The following is a 14,764-nucleotide window of genomic DNA, read 5'->3' as shown; positions in this document are numbered from 1 at the left end:
TCACTAAGATAGATTGTCTAGAACTTCAAATAACGAATATCATGGTTGATAGGGACAATTTATCTAGTGATAATAAACTGTTGTTAGCACAAAGAAACATTTACTGTAATGCTGCTAAAAGATTATATGGGAAAATAACTGAACTTCATCGTTCATGCGAAATCAGTAAAGAACAACATAGAAAATTGCTGCCATTTTTAGCTTATGAAAGAGCTAAGGTAGATAACATTTCGTATGACTTTGAAAAAGAAATAGCTGATTTTGACAAAGTTCCGAATGACAAGTATAGATATGGAATTGTCAAAGTTGATGAATGTCTTGATTCGAATGATTTAGTTAACATTGTAAATGATACTTTGACTAAATCTGAACAAATTCACATTTTGAAAAAGACTGAGAATTCATCATCTGATTCTCAATCTAATTTTGCTGAGATTGAAGATAATTCTGACAATAGTAGTGAAATTAGTGAGCTTGAAGATGTTGATTGTTCTCAGTTGTCTATTGTTAATGTTGCTTCGAATTCTAAAGGGAAAGAAAAAGTTAAGGATTTGATAGTTGAGAAAGAAACTGATATTCCCTCAACTTCGAAAGTTAGTGAAATGAACTTCGTGGATCTCAAAGATTACCAAACTGATGATAGTGATGATGAAGATGTAGAGAAAGTTTCGAAAGAAAAGAAATCTTCAAAGAAAGAAGTAATTCCACGAATAGTTGTTGACCAAGTGTATGGTGATACACAAAAGTTTGAAAAAGTGATGAATGAAAAAGGTGAACATTAGCTTGAAACAAACACGGTGGTTTTTCCAAATTTCAAATGCACAGATGATGTTATTTTTCCAAATCAAGTTTTCGTAACTACCGGAAATGTTGAGAATATCAAACAAGAGTTCAAGAAGATGGTTGAGGAGGATAATTCAAAAACAACTGAGGAAGGTTTTTTCGCAAATCAAAACACAGTTGAAAACAACTTAACAAAGAATTCATATATTTTTCAACGACAAAAACCACAAAAACAATGGGTTGAAAAATCAAAAGTTGAAAAAGAGAAAGTAATTTGTGTTGAAAAGGAAAATGAAAAAGTTGTCAAATTAAACTCTAAGAAATTTAAAGATCAAATTGACAAATTTTCGAAGGAAAACAGCATTTCAAAAAGACAAGCACGAAAGAAAATATTTTGGCAAAATATTGAGTATCAAAAGATGTCTGAATCACAATCCATCAAAAAGGTTTTCAACGTTAAAAATGATTATTTTTCAAAAACTCAACAATCATCTCAATCAAATCAAACAAGGTCTGAAGTACATAAGCAAACAATGTTTTCAAAAGTTTCTGAAACTAACAAAACAAGAGATTTTTCAGAAAGATCCAATTCAAATCAAAACGTTTTTCAACGTCAACATTTTAAATCAAAAATTGATACATCCTATGCTTACTCTTATGTTACCAAACCCAAAGTTGATTTTGTACCTCAAAAGCCAAATTTTCCTAATTACACAAAGAAAGAAACTATGATGACGTCACGGGAAAAAGGAATGACTTCAAGGAAGAACATTGATCATTGGCTTGACAGAAGAGGAAAAATGTATCAGTCAAATAAATATTCAAAATAGCAAATTCATGAAGCATACGAAAAGTATGTCAATACTTCTTCGAATGGCTGCTCATCATCTAAGGATTCGAATATCTCAGTCAAAACATGGAGACCTGTCACAAAAGCTAAGACTATTCAATCACAAACTCAAGATGTGAAGGGAAAAGTCAGTGAACATTCGAAACTATCAAACACTTATGCTTCAGTTCCTTTAGATGATGAAGTGAACTTAATTGATAGTCTCAAAACCAAAGTTTGTGATTGGGTTAAAAGTTCTTCATTTCATTCGAAATTGAAATCTAATTTCCAAGGACCCAAAAAGCCTTGGGTACCTAAAATTTTTCATTGATTGCAGGTATTGTGTGACGAGCAATATGATAACAAATGGTACATTGATGGTGGTTGCTCTCGTCACATGACTGGAAAGAAGGAGAATTTAAGAGATTTTCGAAGTCTCAAAAATGCTGGAGTAGTAAAGTTTGGGAACAATCAAAAGTGTCAAGTCATGGGATATGGAAAAATCACAAATGGACAATTCACAGTGAATCGTGTTGCATATGTTGAAGGTCTTCAACATAACTTGATTAGTGTTTCTCAACTTGTTGTGGGAACTGGCAATCAAGTTCTTTTCAACGAAGAAGGAAGTGTTATTTCGAATGTTAACACAAACGAAATATTACTTAAATCTAAAAGGAAAGGTGACATGTTCACTTTGGACATCAATCCAATTGTAGGCAAACCAGCAGTATGTCTTCTTTCGAAAGCTACATCTGATTTAAGCTGGTTATGGCATCGAAGACTTTCACATCTCAACTTTCGAAACATAAATAAACTTGTGGTACAAGATCTGGTAAGAGGTTTACCTGTACTTAAATTTGACAATGATTCTTTATATGCAGCTTGTGAAGTTGGCAAGCAACATAAACAAGGTCATCCAATCACAATTGATTCGAAAATTGTTGCACCTCTTGAGTTGATACATATTGATTTGTGTGGTCCTTCGACTGTTTCAACTCTCAACAATAAACGGTACATTTTAGTTATTGTTGACGATTTTTCCAGATTTACGTGGGTTTATTTTCTCAGGCTCAAATCCGAAGTTGCACAAATTATGATTGACTTTATCAAAAAGATGGAAACCACGTTGAAGAAGACTGTTAGAAAGGAGAGTCTTGGGTACCTAAAATTTGTGATTGGGTTAAAAGTTCTTCATTTCATTCGAAATTGAAATCTAATTTCCAAGGACCCAAAAAGCCTTGGGTACCTAAAATTTTTCATTGATTGCAGGTATTGTGTGACGAGCAATATGATAACAAATGGTACATTGATAGTGGTTGCTCTCGTCACATGACTGGAAAGAAGGAGAATTTAAGAGATTTTCGAAGTCTCAAAAATGTTGGAGTAGTAAAGTTTGGGAACAATCAAAAGTGTCAAGTCATGGGATATGGAAAAATCACAAATGGACAATTCACAGTGAATCGTGTTGCATATGTTGAAGGTCTTCAACATAACTTGATTAGTGTTTCTCAACTTGTTGTGGGAACTGGCAATCAAGTTCTTTTCAACGAAGAAGGAAGTGTTATTTCGAATGTTAACACAAACGAAATATTACTTAAATCTAAAAGGAAAGGTGACATGTTCACTTTGGACATCAATCCAATTGTAGGCAAACCAGCAGTATGTCTTCTTTCGAAAGCTACATCTGATTTAAGCTGGTTATGGCATCGAAGACTGTCACATCTCAACTTTCGAAACATAAATAAACTTGTGGTACAAGATCTGGTAAGAGGTTTACCTGTACTTAAATTTGACAATGATTCTTTATGTGCAGCTTGTGAAGTTGGCAAGCAACATAAACAAGGTCATCCAATCACAATTGATTCGAAAATTGTTGCACCTCTTGAGTTGATACATATTGATTTGTGTGGTCCTTCGACTGTTTCAACTCTCAACAATAAACGGTACATTTTAGTTATTGTTGACGATTTTTCCAGATTTACGTGGGTTTATTTTCTCAGGCTCAAATCCGAAGTTGCACAAATTATGATTAACTTTATCAAAAAGATGGAAACCACGTTGAAGAAGACTGTTAGAAAGGAGAGTCTTGGGTACCTAAAATTTGTGATTGGGTTAAAAGTTCTTCATTTCATTCGAAATTGAAATCTAATTTCCAAGGACCCAAAAAGCCTTGGGTACCTAAAATTTTTCATTGATTGCAGGTATTGTGTGACGAGCAATATGATAACAAATGGTACATTGATAGTGGTTGCTCTCGTCACATGACTGGAAAGAAGGAGAATTTAAGAGATTTTCGAAGTCTCAAAAATGCTGGAGTAGTAAAGTTTGGGAACAATCAAAAGTGTCAAGTCATGGGATATGGAAAAATCACAAATGGACAATTCACAGTGAATCGTGTTGCATATGTTGAAGGTCTTCAACATAACTTGATTAGTGTTTCTCAACTTGTTGTGGGAACTGGCAATCAAGTTCTTTTCAACGAAGAAGGAAGTGTTATTTCGAATGTTAACACAAACGAAATATTACTTAAATCTAAAAGGAAAGGTGACATGTTCACTTTGGACATCAATCCAATTGTAGGCAAACCAGCAGTATGTCTTCTTTCGAAAGCTACATCTGATTTAAGCTGGTTATGGCATCGAAGACTGTCACATCTCAACTTTCGAAACATAAATAAACTTGTGGTACAAGATCTGGTAAGAGGTTTACCTGTACTTAAATTTGACAATGATTCTTTATGTGCAGCTTGTGAAGTTGGCAAGCAACATAAACAAGGTCATCCAATCACAATTGATTCGAAAATTGTTGCACCTCTTGAGTTGATACATATTGATTTGTGTGGTCCTTCGACTGTTTCAACTCTCAACAATAAACGGTACATTTTAGTTATTGTTGACGATTTTTCCAGATTTACGTGGGTTTATTTTCTCAGGCTCAAATCCGAAGTTGCACAAATTATGATTGACTTTATCAAAAAGATGGAAACCACATTGAAGAAGACTGTTAGAAAGGAGAGTCTTGGGTACCTAAAATTTGTGATTGGGTTAAAAGTTCTTCATTTCATTCGAAATTGAAATCTAATTTCCAAGGACCCAAAAAGCCTTGGGTACCTAAAATTTTTCATTGATTGCAGGTATTGTGTGACGAGCAATATGATAACAAATGGTACATTGATAGTGGTTGCTCTCGTCAGATGACTGGAAAGAAGGAGAATTTAAGAGATTTTCGAAGTCTCAAAAATGTTGGAGTAGTAAAGTTTGGGAACAATCAAAAGTGTCAAGTCATGGGACATGGAAAAATCACAAATGGACAATTCACAGTGAATCGTGTTGCATATGTTGAAGGTCTTCAACATAACTTGATTAGTGTTTCTCAACTTGTTGTGGGAACTGGCAATCAAGTTCTTTTCAACGAAGAAGGAAGTGTTATTTCGAATGTTAACACAAACGAAATATTACTTAAATCTAAAAGGAAAGGTGACATGTTCACTTTGGACATCAATCCAATTGTAGGCAAACCAGCAGTATGTCTTCTTTCGAAAGCTACATCTGATTTAAGCTGGTTATGGCATCGAAGACTGTCATATCTCAACTTTCGAAACATAAATAAACTTGTGGTACAAGATCTGGTAAGAGGTTTACCTGTACTTAAATTTGACAATGATTCTTTATGTGCAGCTTGTGAAGTTGGCAAGCAACATAAACAAGGTCATCCAATCACAATTGATTCGAAAATTGTTGCACCTCTTGAGTTGATACATATTGATTTGTGTGGTCCTTCGACTGTTTCAACTCTCAACAATAAACGGTACATTTTAGTTATTGTTGACGATTTTTCCAGATTTACGTGGGTTTATTTTCTCAGGCTCAAATCCGAAGTTGCACAAATTATGATTGACTTTATCAAAAAGATGGAAACCACGTTGAAGAAGACTGTTAGAAAGGAGAGTCTTGGGTACCTAAAATTTGTGATTGGGTTAAAAGTTCTTCATTTCATTCGAAATTGAAGTCTAATTTCCAAGGACCCAAAAAGCCTTGGGTACCTAAAATTTTTCATTGATTGCAAGTATTGTGTGACGAGCAATATGATAACAAATGGTACATTGATAGTGGTTGCTCTCGTCACATGACTGGAAAGAAGGAGAATTTAAGAGATTTTCGAAGTCTCAAAAATGCTGGAGTAGTAAAGTTTGGGAACAATCAAAAGTGTCAAGTCATGGGATATGGAAAAATCACAAATGGACAACTCACAGTGAATCGTGTTGCATATGTTGAAGGTCTTCAACATAACTTGATTAGTGTTTCTCAACTTGTTGTGGGAACTGGCAATCAAGTTCTTTTCAACGAAGAAGGAAGTGTTATTTCGAATGTTAACACAAACAAAATATTACTTAAATCTAAAAGGAAAGGTGACATGTTCACTTTGGACATCAATCCAATTGTAGGCAAACCAGCAGTATGTCTTCTTTCGAAAGCTACATCTGATTTAAGCTGGTTATGGCATCGAAGACTGTCACATCTCAACTTTCGAAACATAAATAAACTTGTGGTACATGATCTGGTAAGAGGTTTACCTGTACTTAAATTTGACAATGATTCTTTATGTGCAGCTTGTGAAGTTGTCAAGCAACATAAACAAGGTCATCTAATCACAATTGATTCGAAAATTGTTGCACCTCTTGAGTTGATACATATTGATTTGTGTGGTCCTTCGACTGTTTCAACTCTCAACAATAAACGGCACATTTTTGTTATTGTTGATGATTTTTCCAGATTTATGTGGGTTTATTTTCTCAGGCTCAAATCCGAAGTTGCACAAATTATGATTGACTTTATCAAAAAGATGGAAACCACGTTGAAGAAGACTGTTAGAAAGGAGAGTCTTGGGTAGCTAAAATTTGTGATTGGGTTAAAAGTTCTTCATTTCATTCGAAATTGAAATCTAATTTCCAAGGACCCAAAAAGCCTTGGGTACCTAAAATTTTTCATTGATTGCAGGTATTGTGTGACGAGCAATATGATAACAAATGGTACATTGATAGTGGTTGCTCTCGTCACATGACTGGAAAGAAGGAGAATTTAAGAGATTTTCGAAGTCTCAAAAATGCTGGAGTAGTAAAGTTTGGGAACAATCAAAAGTGTCAAGTCATGGGATATGGAAAAATCACAAATGGACAATTCACAGTGAATCGTGTTGCATATGTTGAAGGTCTTCAACATAACTTGATTAGTGTTTCTCAACTTGTTGTGGGAACTGGCAATCAAGTTCTTTTCAACGAAGAAGGAAGTGTTATTTCGAATGTTAACACAAACGAAATATTACTTAAATCTAAAAGGAAAGGTGACATGTTCACTTTGGACATCAATCCAATTGTAGGCAAACCAGCAGTATGTCTTCTTTCGAAAGCTACATCTGATTTAAGCTGGTTATGGCATCGAAGACTGTCACATCTCAACTTTCGAAACATAAATAAACTTGTGGTACAAGATCTGGTAAGAGGTTTACCTGTACTTAAATTTGACAATGATTCTTTATGTGCAGCTTGTGAAGTTGGCAAGCAACATAAACAAGGTCATCCAATCACAATTGATTCGAAAATTGTTGCACCTCTTGAGTTGATACATATTGATTTATGTGGTCCTTCGACTGTTTCAACTCTCAACAATAAACGATACATTTTAGTTATTGTTGACGATTTTTCCAGATTTACGTGGGTTTATTTTCTCAGGCTCAAATCCGAAGTTGCACAAATTATGATTGACTTTATCAAAAAGATGGAAACCACGTTGAAGAAGACTGTTAGAAAAATCAAGAGTGATCATGGAACTGAATTTAAGAACAAAGTTCTTGATTCATTTTTGGTGGACAAAGGAATTTCGCATAATTTTTCATCTCCATATACACCACAACAAAATGGTGTTGTAGAACGAAGGAATCGCTCATTATGTGAAGCAGCAAGAACCATGTTGGCATATGCAAATTTACCTCAATATCTATGGGCTGAAGCTGTTTCAACTACATGTTTTACTCAAAACAGATCGTTCATTCATCGTCGATTTAATATTACACCATACGAAATTCTGAATAATCGTAAACCTAATGTGAAGTTTTTTCATGTTTTCGGATGTAGGTGTTTTATTATGAATCTCAAGGATCATCTTTTGAAGTTTCAAGCAAAAGCTGATGAAGGAATTTTTCTTGGATATTCGCACAATTCATTGGCATATCGAGTGTTAAATAAGCGAACACGAAAAGTGGAAGAAACGTTCAATCTCACATTCGATGATTATTATGTTAAATCAAATGAGCATAGATTTACGAATCATTCAATTTTACAAGAAACACAAGTTGAAACTGAATCTATACAAATGAATGATACTGATTATGATTTGATTTTTGGAATTTCAGATCATGCAGTTGATGCTGAAGTTCATGCTCCTGATAATCACATACCAGAATTTTCAAAACTTACTGATGATTCACCATCGACTCCTCAAGAAGGCGAAACTATGAGTGATAGTCCACTGGAGGGGGAGCAATTGGATTTGAATACTTTAGATGATGAAGAGCATTCTTTCGAGGGGGAGAAAGAACAATTGAATGCTGAAATTGAGGGGGAGCATGTTGTTGAGGGGGAGCATAATGTTGATGATGCTTGTTCGAATGCAAGCTCGGAAAATGATGAAATATACGAAGATGCCCCTTTGGAATTTGATCCAGCATATCCACCCATGGAAAAATGGACAAGAGACCATCCGAAGGAACAAGTTATTGGGAATCCACAAGAGGGAGTTCTGACAAGAGCTCAAATTCGTGCAGAGAATGAGGTGTTGAATACTCATCAAGAATTTTGCATGTTTAATGTTTTCATCCCTAAAATTGAACCAAAAACAATTAAGAATGCAATGGAACACTCAGATTGGGTTGTTGCAATGCAATCGGAGTTGTCTGAATTCGAACGAAACAAGGTTTGGAGATTAATTCCTAAACCTGAAAATGTTTCGATTGTCAGGTTAAAATGGATTTTTAAAAATAAAACCGACAAAGATGGAAACATTATTCGAAATAAAGCCAGACTTGTTGTAAAAGGATATTCACAACAAGAAGGAATCGACTATGAAGAAACTTTTGCCCCTGTCGCAAGACTCGAGGCGGTTCGAATATTTTTGGCTTATGCAGCTCACAAAGACTTTGATGTTTATCAAATGGACGTGAAATGTGCATTTCTCAATAGAGAGCTTGAAGAAACAGTTTATGTGGAACAACCCCCAGGTTTTATTAACGAAGAATATCCTAATCATGTTTATATTTTAGATAAGGCAGTTTATGGTCTGAAACAAGCACCAAGAGCAGGGTATGCAACACTTACATCATTTTTGAAACAATCTAAATTTAAACAAGGTTCAGTTGATCCCACATTATTTCGAAAGAAAGTGGGGAATCATCTAATGCTTGTTCAAATTTATGTTGATGATATTATTTTTGGCTCGACTGACCCTGCTTTGTCTAGAGAATTCGAAGAATTGATGAAAAGCAAATTTGAAATGAGCATGATGGGAAAAATCAATAATTTCCTTGGATTGAATATTCGTCAAAACAGAGAAGGGATTTTCATTAATCAGGAAAAATATACGAAAAATCTGTTAGAAAAGTTTGGATTGACGAATAGCACAAAGCTTCGTGTACCAATGGCAACATGCATAAAGCTAACACCATCGTTGGACAAACCTACTGTTGATATAACGTTGTATAGGAGCATGATTGGTTCATTACTTTATCTAACAGCAAGTAGACCTGATATCATGTTTTCTGTGTGTAATTGTGCTAGGTATCAGTCTAATCCACGCGAACCACATCTTACTGCAGTGAAGAATATTTTTCGTTACCTTAAAGGCACAATTTCGTTAGGATTGTGGTATCCTTTGAAAACTGGATTCTTCGTTCAAGCATACTCAGATGCAGACTTGGGTGGTTGTAATCTTGATCGAAAAAGCACAAGTGGAGGATGTCAATTTCTTGATGGAAAATTAGTCAGCTGGCAGTTGAAAAAGCAAACGTGTGTGTCAATTTCCACAGCTGAAGCAGAATATGTGGCTGCTGCTGCTTGCACTTCGCAAATAATATGGATCCAAAGTCAATTGCGTGATTATGCAATTAATATGAAAAAGATTCCATTATATTGTGATTCTCAAAGTGCAATAAGAATTTGTCATAATCCTGTGCAGCATTCGAAGACTAAACACATAGCTCTTCGTTATAATTTCATTAAAGATCACGTGGAGGATGGAAACATTGAAGTACATTTCGTGAAAACAACTGATCAGTTAGCTGATATATTCACGAAAGCTTTGGATGAAAAATCTCTAATGCGAATAATAGAAGGTCTTGGAATGATCGATGGCAATTCTGTTCCATGCGAAAAAGAAGAATGATAGGAGAAAAAGAATGAATCAGAGGCGCTGAATAAAAGATAACACAAAGTCATTCAGCATTCAGAGGTTACTGTTCATGGTCAACGCTTCAACCGCTTCGAATTCGCATGATTGTCACTTATTTTCAGTGTTGAGTTAGTGGTTACTGTTCATAGTCAACGCTTCGACCGCTTCAAATTCGCATGATTGTCACTTATTTTCAGCGTTGAGTTAATGGTTACTGTTCATAGTCAACGCTTCGAACGCTTCGAATTCGTACATTTGTCACTCTTCAAGGAATGCCAAATATTCCTCTGTTTGCAACAAATTCAAAAAGATTTTCTTTTGTTTTGTCTTTAAATTTTCGAAAAATCAAAAATCCAAAAAGATTTTCGTTTGTTCGGTCTTTATTTTAAAAAAAATAAAATAAAATAAAAAAAATTCAAAACAACAAAAATATTTTTATTTTTAGACTTTTGTTGCAGATTATGATGATGATTCAGAGGGGACAATGCAGGCAGTTTTAGGGTCAGGTAAAAATTTTCGTATGAATTGATATGTTTCTCATTATTCGAATTAGTTAGGTTGTCCCTAGAAGCATGCTGCTGCATGTCGTCCAAAGCCTCCATGACTCAATGTGTGTGTACAAAAAACTTAATGAAATGTTTCGTACGAAAATTTCTTCCCAATCAGGCTTATATTCACATTAGTCTCTGAGCTACCTTACTCTTCTCACAATGAGTTAAGAGTTTCCTGTTTGGTCCAAAACATAACAGAGGTACTTTTCGTATCTTATACCAATCTTTTTCATCCAAAACATTCTTACACGATCACACGCAAAGACGTATATCCGAGAGGTCTCTGATCAAACCCATCGAGACTTAGATATGTAAAAACTTTGTGTTTATGATCTGACATCATGAGTCTGTGATGGAAGTGAAACCCAAAAATCTTACAAATTAAGGAATTGACGGGGAACATTGTTCCAGATATATACGAAACTTTTGTTTCTGTACCAATGTTCGAAACTCCAAATCATATTCATTTCGAATGAGTGGTCTTGATCAAGCATTCGAAACCCACGATGTTTGTTACCCAACAAGATCCAATATACAATTTTTTTTATGAATATGATTTTCGTGTGAGTTTCATTCGAATGTCCTAGTCATGTTAAAATTTTTCAAAGCCGACTTGTCACTGACTACACTGGTCATACAAGTAATTTCTGTTACACTTTATCACCTTATGTTTAGGTTGACATGTAACGAAATTTTGAACCTACCCACGAAGCATTCTTAAAAGAAGCCCTTTGATACTTATCAAAAAGTATTCGATTGTAATTCACGGGAACATACACAAGCTGTTGATCATCTCGCTTGATGATTAACGAAGCAACCTTTGCCCGGGGTTTAACTGCCTTTGTGTCAAATTAAATTTTTGACATCACAAAATTAAAAAAAAAAATTTGTTTCTTGTCTAAACTTTCTTTGGCACACTACACACACGAAATCCTTGAGGTTCTGAGTAATACCAACTCAGGCTGATGATTTCGAACATCTGGCAAATGACTTCGCTTTTTATCCCAAAAGTGAAAGAGCCTTGCCTCCATTCGAAGGGTTCTAACGGTTACAATTCTATTCAGGGGATAATGACAGGTTGTGTATACGTGACGTATGGTATTCTGCCCGGTTTTCTAGGTGATGTGACAGACACTTTTTGACGCATGGCTACCTTTCTGCTGTACAGGTCCGATTTTCAAGGTGCCACGTCGGATCTCATTAAATGCATCCCGCTTCAAATTCAAATCATTTAGGGTTACATATAAAAGGGGGTTCAAGAGTACTTTATACGTTTACGCAATCAAAACTCAAAACTTCCCAAATTCTCTGTTCTTCATCTTTTTCAAACCCTAACAATGGCGACTACTGCTCATGTCGATCCTTCTACTGATGATACTTCTTCTGCACCAGTTATGAAGATTCAATCTACCAATTATTATGTGGATGGTGAACTTTCTCAATGTCCAGAAGAATTCAAGATGCTTATTGTTTCTTTAAAACACTCTGTTTTATCCAAAGCAATGTTCAATTCCTTTTCTGTTCCGGTATCCTGGCTTTCTCAAGCAGGATCTACTGCCACATACAACAAAGCCTCTGATTCGATTACTTTTCACCTAATCAATGACAAAAAGGTTAGGCTTTCCAAGAAACTGTTTTGTCAGATTCTTGACATTCCAAATACACCTCCTTTTGTTGAATTTCAATTCTCCCAAATAATTCATATGTTTAATGAAATGGGATATCAGCCCCCATTGTCAAAGATAAGTGACTTTAAGAAGTCTGGTCTTCCAAAAGTATGGAATTTTTTGTTTGGGATATTTTTGCGTTGTTTAACCGGAAGAACAGTTGGATTAGATAAAGGAAGGATGGAGGTTTATGCCATGGTGGCTGGTTTATACTATGATCTTCCAGCAGACTACTCTACACAGCTATGGAAGGAATTCCAAAAAGGAGTAGGACATACGAATGTTGTTCATGGCATTTCGTGTGCTAGGTACTGGAGTCTAATTCTGCAACATTTTTACAACAAGGAAGGCATCTTGGTTTCAAATAAAGAAGAGAAGGTTACTTTTCAATCTTATCACTTTCCGAAGGAAGTTGTTGACAATGATGATGAATTTCCAAACGTTGCTCGGATTCCAGACGCGATGCTTAAAAGGGTGGATCCTACGAATCCTGTTTTGATTGCATATCTGAAAACATTCGATTCTTCTATTCCTACGGGAATTTTGTTGCCACGCGAAGAAAAGAAGACCAAAAAGTCGAAGAAAGCTGATCCTGCTTCACCTGAAAAGAAAACGAAGGGTTCAACATCCTCTAAATCTCCAAAGAAGAAGACAGAAAATGTTGCAGTGACAGTTGAAGCAACACAAGTGATTGAGCCAATAGTGGAAGAGACTCAAGAGAACGTGATTATTCCGTCGAAAACAGGGATGTTTCGAAGAATCAAGATGAAATCCACTCCAAACGAAAGTCACCGTCACAGAAGTTGATTCGCAAGCCTCAAATTACTCACCAAGGAGTTTTAATTCGTGAGGTACCTGTTCCTGTGTCTCCCGGATCCAAGAAAAGAGCAGCAGAAGATATGGCAAAACACTTGTCACAACCGAAAAAGAAGAAGACGAAGAAGACTCGAAAGATTGTTTTATCTACTGAGTCTATAGAAGAGGATGAACGAATACCAGAAACTCCAGAGTTCACTTCTATCATTAAAAGTTCCATTCCTGAGAAGAATGTTATTATACGACCCGAAGTTTCGATTGCCAAGTCAATTTTTGAGGAGGTTCGAACTTCAAGCATCCCTGCACACGTATCTGATACGGATGCAAATGTCAACATGGGTGAAGGTGGTTCGAAAGATGCAGATCAAGGTCCAATTATCTCTACTCCTTTCGAATAATTGGTTTCTGTTACACCAACATCTACTATTCCTCTCACATCAACCACTGTTTCACCAACCTTTGAACATATCATCAATCAACCAATTACTTCCATTTTTTCCTCTCAATCCACTGATACACCCAAACCACCTTCACCCACTGAAACTGATAATGAAGGGTTTGGTGGAACATTCGAAGACCTAGAGTTTCATGATGAAGAAGAAGAATTTCCTGATCATATGTTAATAACAATGAAGCAATACAAAATTCTTAATCAAAAGTTGAACTCCATCATTCAATCCCAAGCTGATCTTGGCGGAGGTTCATCTATTTCAAGTTTGGAGGTTGATTCTATGCTCAAGATGTTTGAATCAAGAGTAATCAACAAAGTTTCTGGAATAATGAAAGCCTCAGAGTCTGTTATTTTAGAAAAGGTTGATTACACAGATCAGAATTCTGAGCTTCGTGTTAAAACTCTCAGATCTGATTTTATGGGAGAAGTTAAGGATCTGCGAAGCATAACAAAAGAACGACATGTTCTTTTTGTTCAGGAAGTCAAGAAAGTGAGGGAGGATGTTAACTCCCAAATTCACGAACTTCGTGAAGACATGAAAAAGGAAATTATATCTGTTCAACATGATTATGCGTCCTTGAATCTGAAGGTCGATATCATTTGTGATGCTGTCACTCGATTTGTCAAGCTATACGAAGGTTTGAGTCCTCAAATAACTCAAATCTCCAAGTCTGAAAGTGAAAATTTTGAAGGTGTGATCAAGTTGTTAAAGGAGTTGAAGGAGATCTCAACGAAACCGGTTTCGTCACCGTTGATTACTCCATAATTTTTATCCCAGAAGTTTGTGCAGTTCGAAGCCATACTTAACAAGCAACTTGCTCCACTATTTCGCATATCCAGTCTTCTTCCCACAACTACTGCCCCTCCTGTTTTCACAGGGGTGCAAGGGGGAGAAAGGAAGTCAACAAAAGAAGAAGCGAAAGTGGTGGGCAAGGTATTTTAATCTAGCATCCCTTCAACAAAACCAGTAATTGTGTCTGCTCAACCAGTGACCTCAAGAATCGTAACAACATTACCAATGACAAGAACAATTTCGAAAGGAATTGTAATTGGTAAACCTTTGGAATCTGGTGAAAGTGGTTCGAAGATAAAAGACGTAACTGAAAAATCTGCTTCGAAAGACAAAGGAAAATCAATTCTGGTTGAAAAATCTAAAGAAGAAAAGAAGGCTGAAGCTGAAGCTGAACTCGAGAAAATGAGGCTTATTCAAAGCATCATGACTCAGAGGG

This window comes from Lactuca virosa, chromosome 3, assembly GCF_052849685.1.
Source record: "Lactuca virosa cultivar CGN04683 chromosome 3, Lactuca_virosa_CGN04683_v6, whole genome shotgun sequence".
In the NCBI taxonomy this organism is placed as follows: domain Eukaryota; kingdom Viridiplantae; phylum Streptophyta; class Magnoliopsida; order Asterales; family Asteraceae; genus Lactuca; species Lactuca virosa.
This window is presented reverse-complemented; position numbering follows the sequence as displayed.